Raw genomic sequence first — 6,000 nt, 5'->3', positions numbered from 1 at the left:
TGGATCATCTGGCGTCGGTTCAGCCTCCTCCTCCTCATCCAGTGGTTGGAAGTCAGTGGTGGTCCAGTCAATTCGAGTTAAGGCCTGAAAGACAGCCTCTTCACTTATAAGTTCAGCCGGATCAACATCAGGAGCATAAGTGTGCTTACGGATTGGCGGGATAAGATTTTGCACTTCTGGCACGACAGTCTCAACCCGTTTGTTGTTGGCATCATAGAAGGACCGGTGAACCATCAAGTTTGCTTCTTCTGCCAATTGACTGGCCAGAGGACGCATCTCCCTTGTCACAGCTTTGAGGGCGTCGTTGTCAAACTCTGCCCCGTTCTCTTGCTCACTAGGGAAGCCCTTGGCAATATCCACCGGATCAAGGTCAGCTATCCACGCTTTGGCTCGGGTAAGTGCCAACAAAGCGCCGGCCCTGGCAGCAGATCGATTCATCTCTTCTATCTATGCTGGCGTTACGGATAACTTTGCTAGCGTATCCTTGATTAAAGTGGGGGCCAGATTGTTGTATGAAGCTGCGCAGATAACCCGTTGGGCACCGGTATATAATTGTTCAATCAAAGTGTATGCTGCCTTCAGCTTCATCCGCATATCAGAGCCCAGATGAGCAATGCGGCTACCTACAACGGTTTAAGAATTTCATGTTAAACCGGCAAGTTACCAACATGGTCATTCAAGAAGTCTTGGTCAAACTACTTACCAAACACTGCAGAAGTCATTGCATTCACTTGGCGCTTTAACCCAGAGAGTTCTTCCGCCACCGGTTTAAGCGCTGATTCGGCGTCTTCCGCCCGCTTCAGCAATGCATTTTTCTCCGTCTCCCAGTTGGCACGCTCCATCTTGAACCCTTCCTTGAGTTGCTCCATGGCTGCCAAAGAAGTTTTCAATTCATCTTTTGCCTTGGACGTCTCTGTTTGTTGGGTCTTGAGGTTCTCTTGCAGATCAGCGATTTGAGAGCCTTGGCGATTTATATCAGCCTGTTACAGAGGAAGCGCATGTAAATATTATCAAAGTCCCAATCATATAACCAATTATACACTTGGCACTTGGGGGATAATGCGGATTGCTTCTTCACTAGTAATTGTTTAAAGTCCCAAGGATCAATACAAAGTTTTAATCTTGGCACTTGGGGGCTAATGAGTGTTTGATCTAAAACATACGCAAGGAAAGCCAACAAGATATAGTATGGAATATAAAAGTCCCGGTTTGTCTTCATAAGACAAACCGGCCCTTGGGGGCTACAAGGTCAAAGTGTTCTTTATCTTTGAAGACCCGATGTACCTTTAAAAAGATAAATCGGCCCTTGGGGGCTACAATACAGTGAATGTGTAGAAATAAGATGGTGTTTGGAAGATTACCTCATAACGTTCCTTCATCAGATTTACAAGCCGGCCTCATAATCTCGGCTGGTGTAAAGCCGGTTCAGGAATCCGGAATGAAGATCCTGAGCAGAAAGGTCAACATAGTCTGACAAATCGGTCTTCCCCTTCCCCTTGCTCATAGCAGCAAATTCATCCTTGGCAGTGTGCTTTGATAAAGCAACTGGATTGCCTGGGGTGGTATAAGCAGTACCAGTGACGACAACGTCATCATCTTTGGCTGGGCTCGGCGGGTTGACATTGTCTTTGGCTGGGCTTTGCAGATTGGTAGCAGGGCTTGGCGGTTTGGTTGCAGGGCTTGGCGGATCAACGGTCGACCTCACCGGATCAGCAATTGGACTTGGAGGCGTGGCGTGAGGACCTGATGTTTCGACGTGTGTTTCCGGATCATCCTCCGGCGGATTGGCATCAGCAGCTGGATCTTGTGGAGCGGATTCATCCATGAAATTATTAGTATCTTCGCCAGCATTATCTGGGGTCTTCTCCGGCTCAACATCGTTAGAGGGACCGCTGGTCTTGGCTTTCTTACTCAATCAAGCCTTAGCACTGCAACATCAAGATAAAGATCTGTATGATAAACCGATGCATGAAGAAGCAGATTGAAAAGCAATATACTTACCCAGCGACGGTCTTGAGGGGAGGCAGCTATGTGGTTGATGAACCGCTAGACAAGTTAGAAGACGCCTGGTAATTAGGATCAGACAGATTAAGTGGGTATCGGAAGAAACCCTTCAAAGGATAACGTTTTTCAGGAGAGCAAGTAACCTCTAGACGGCGCTTCACCGATTGGAGTATCCGGTAAACCGGCAGAAGTGACTTGCTGGCCACTATGTCGGGTTGTGCGGCATTCTTCAGGTTACTGTTTCTTTAAAGAAAATTTTGGATCCAAATAAGCAAGAGGGTGAGAGCGTTTCACTTTCTGAACTGCACGGCGAAATCTTTGAACCGGCACAAGAACTGAACCGGAGGAAAGAGAGATTACCTCAACATGGTCCGCATGGCTGACCTCCGCATCATCCTGATGATAGTCATTGTTAATAAGATGAATGAAAAAGGAGCCAAGGGAGTCAAGTTCTACCTCTTGATCCGACTCTTCAGCATCTTCGGGCGGATCAGCAGCTTCGCCGGTCTTCTTTTTTGATTTCTTGACAGCTTTGCTCTTGGCACGAGGAGCTCTGACCGTTTTCTCTGAAGTTTTCTTCTTCCAAAAGTTGCTGTTGGGCTGAAAAGATTAAAACAAAGGATTATTAGAAAAAAATGTTAAAGCGGAGGCGGATCAAGAAAGTACAAGGTCAAAAACTTACTGCTGGCGGTTTGTTGGCGGCGTAAAATGGAGCCAGCCCGGTTTGACTGCATTTGGCGATAGGTTCGTCCAACAACTTCTTTACTGATTCGGTGACTTCGTCATCGGTCACCTCTATCTCAGTAAACCGTTGAGGATCGTTGGAGTTGCCAGTATACTCATGCATTAATCTAGAGCTGCGACTTAAGGGCAGGATGTGCCATTTAACCCAGCAGCGAACAAGATCAATGCCAGTTAATCCGTTGGCCATGAGAGCCCGGAGCTTGGCGAGTTGAGGGGCATAAGCTTGCCTCTCTCTGGCAGTCAACCATTTAGCCAACGGGTGGCCATTGCTAAGCCGATGAGGGAGGTAACCCGGTAAGGGATTCTCTTCAGCAGGGGCTGTGTTCAGACAGTAAAACCAAGTTTGATTCCAGTCTTTGGGATGACTGTGGTGAGATGCATGTGGGAAATCAACCTCCTTCCTCTTCTGGATTGATACCCCGCCAACTTCCATATTAGGACCATCAGAAAATTCAGTTTAGCGGTTTGGATGGAAGAAGTCCCGGAACAGCTCAACAGATGGTTCTTCTTGAAGGTAAACTTCACAAAATACTTGGAAGTTGCATATGTTTGACACGGAATTTGGTCCAATGTCTTGTGGATGGAGTTGAAAGCTGGAAAGGACATCCCAGAAATTTTTTGAACCGGGAGGAATGAAGCCCCGGTCTAAGTGCTGCATAAAGACAATGACTTCTCCATCCTGAGGCTCAGGAGGGCACTCAGGGCTAGGAACTCGCCAGTGAAGGACATTTTTCGAGGCTACAACGCCATTTATGACGTAGCCATTGATCTGTATTTCTGTAATCCGGGACGGAACCCAGTTACAAGCGGCGAATTGCTTGGTCATCTTGGACAGTAAAATGTAAAGGTAAAAAGAAAGCCGGTTTACAATTGACGGTTCAAGGAGTATTTGTTGATGTTAAATCGGGAGATTTTATCAAGGCATATGTGTGAGATAAACCGGAAACTGCTATTCAAATCAAAGATGGCGGTTTAAAGCGAGGGCTAATGATAGGTGGCGGATTACTGACTGCTAAAGGTTTAAACCGCCCTTTTTGTGGAGGAGACAGAGATGAAAATTTTGAAGGAAATATGCCCTAGAGGCAATAATAAAGTTATTATTTATTTCCTTATTTCATGATAAATGTTTATTATTCATGCTAGAATTGTATTAACTGGAAACATAATACATGTGTGAATACATAGACAAACATAGTGTCACTAGTATGCCTCTACTTGACTAGCTCATTAATCAAAGATGGTTATGTTTCCTAACCATAGACATGTGTTGCCATTTGATTAACGGGATCACATCATTAGGAGAATGATGTGATTGACATGACCCATTCCGTTAGCCTAGCAATTGATCATTTAGTATTATTGCTATTGCTTTCTTCATGACTTATACATGTTCCTGTAACTATGAGATTATGCAACTCCCGTTTACCGGAGGAACACTTTGGGTACTACCAAACGTCACAACGTAACTGGGTGATTATAAAGGTGCTCTACAGGTGTCTCCGAAGGTACATGTTGGGTTGGCGTATTTCGAGATTAGGTTTTGTCACTCCGATTGTCGGAGAGGTATCTCTAGGCCCTCTCGGTAATGCACATCACTATAAGCCTTGCAAGCAATGTAGCTAATGAGTTAGTTATGGAATGATGCATTACGTAACGAGTAAAGAGACTTGCCGGTAACGAGATTGAACTAGGTATTGGATACCGACGATCGAATCTCGGGCAAGTAACATACCGATGACAAAGGGAACAACGTATGTTGTTATGCGGTTTGACCGACAAAGATCTTCGTAGAATATGTAGGAGCCAATATGAGCATCCAGGTTCCGCTATTGGTTATTGACCGAGAATAGTTCTAGGTCATGTCTACATAGTTCTCGAACCCGTATGGTCCGCACGCTTAAGGTTTCAATGATAGTTATATTATGAGTTTATGAGTTTTGATGTACCGAAGGAGTTCGGAGTCCCGGATGAGATCGGGGACATGACGAGGAGTCTCGAAATGGTCGAGACATAAAGATCGATATATTGGACGACTATATTCGGAGAGTTACGGGAATTCGCCGGGGAGTATATGGGCCTTATTGGGCTTTAGGGGAAAGAGAGAGGAGAGGTTGGGCGCCCCCCAAGGCCTAGTCCGAATTGGACTAGGGGGAGGGGCTGCACCCCCTCCTTCCTTCTCTTCTCTTCCCCCTTTCCTTGACTCCTACTCCTACTACTTGGAGGGGGGGGGGGGAATCCTACTCCCGGTGGGAGTAGGACTCCTCCTTGGCGCGCCCTCCTTGGCCGGCCGCACCTCCCCCCTCCCTCCTTTATATACGGGGGCAGGGGGGCACCCCATAACACACAAGTTGATCTACGTGATCGTTCCTTAGCGGTGTGCGGTGCCCCCCTCCACCATATTCCACCTCGGTCATATCGTCGCGGAGTTTAGGCGAAGCCCTGCGCCGGTAGAACATCATCATCGTCACCACGCCATCGTGCTGACAGAACTCATCCCCGAAGCTTTGCTGGATCAGAGCCCGTGGATCGTCATCGAGCTGAACGTGTGCTGAATTCGGAGGTGCCGTACGTTCGGTACTTCGATCGGTCGGACCGTGAAGACGTACGACTACATCAACCGCGTTGTCATAACGCTTCCGCTTACGGTCTACGACGGTACGTGGACAACACTCTCCCCTCTCTTTGCTATGTCATCACCATGATCTTGCGTGTGCGTAGGAATTTTTTTGAAATTACTACGTTCCCCAACAGTGGCATTCGAGCCTGGTTTTATGCGTAGATGTCATATGCACGAGTAGAACACAAGTGAGTTGTGGGCGATACAAGTCATACTGCTTACCAGCATGTCATACTTTGGTTCGGCGGTATTGTTGGATGAAGCGGCCCAGACCGACATTACGCGTATGCTTACGCGAGACTGATTTTACCGCCGTGCTTTGCACACAGGTGACTAGCGGGTGTCTGTTTCTCCAACTTTAGTTGAACCGAGTGTGGCTACGCCCGGTCCTTGCGAAGGTTAAAACAACACTAACTTGACGAACTATCGTTGTGGTTTTGATGCGTAGGTAAGAATGGTTCTTGCTAAGCCCGTAGCAGCCACCTAAAATTTGCAACAACAAAGTAGAGGACGTCTAACTTGTTTTTGCAGGGCATGTTGTGATGTGATATGGTCAAGACGTGATGAGATATAAGTTGTTGTATGAGATGATCATGTTTTGTTGAAGTTATCAACTGGCAGAAGTCCTATGGTTG

This window comes from Triticum dicoccoides, chromosome 5B (assembly GCF_002162155.2).
Source record: "Triticum dicoccoides isolate Atlit2015 ecotype Zavitan chromosome 5B, WEW_v2.0, whole genome shotgun sequence".
Taxonomy (NCBI): Eukaryota; Viridiplantae; Streptophyta; class Magnoliopsida; order Poales; family Poaceae; genus Triticum; species Triticum dicoccoides.
This window is presented reverse-complemented; position numbering follows the sequence as displayed.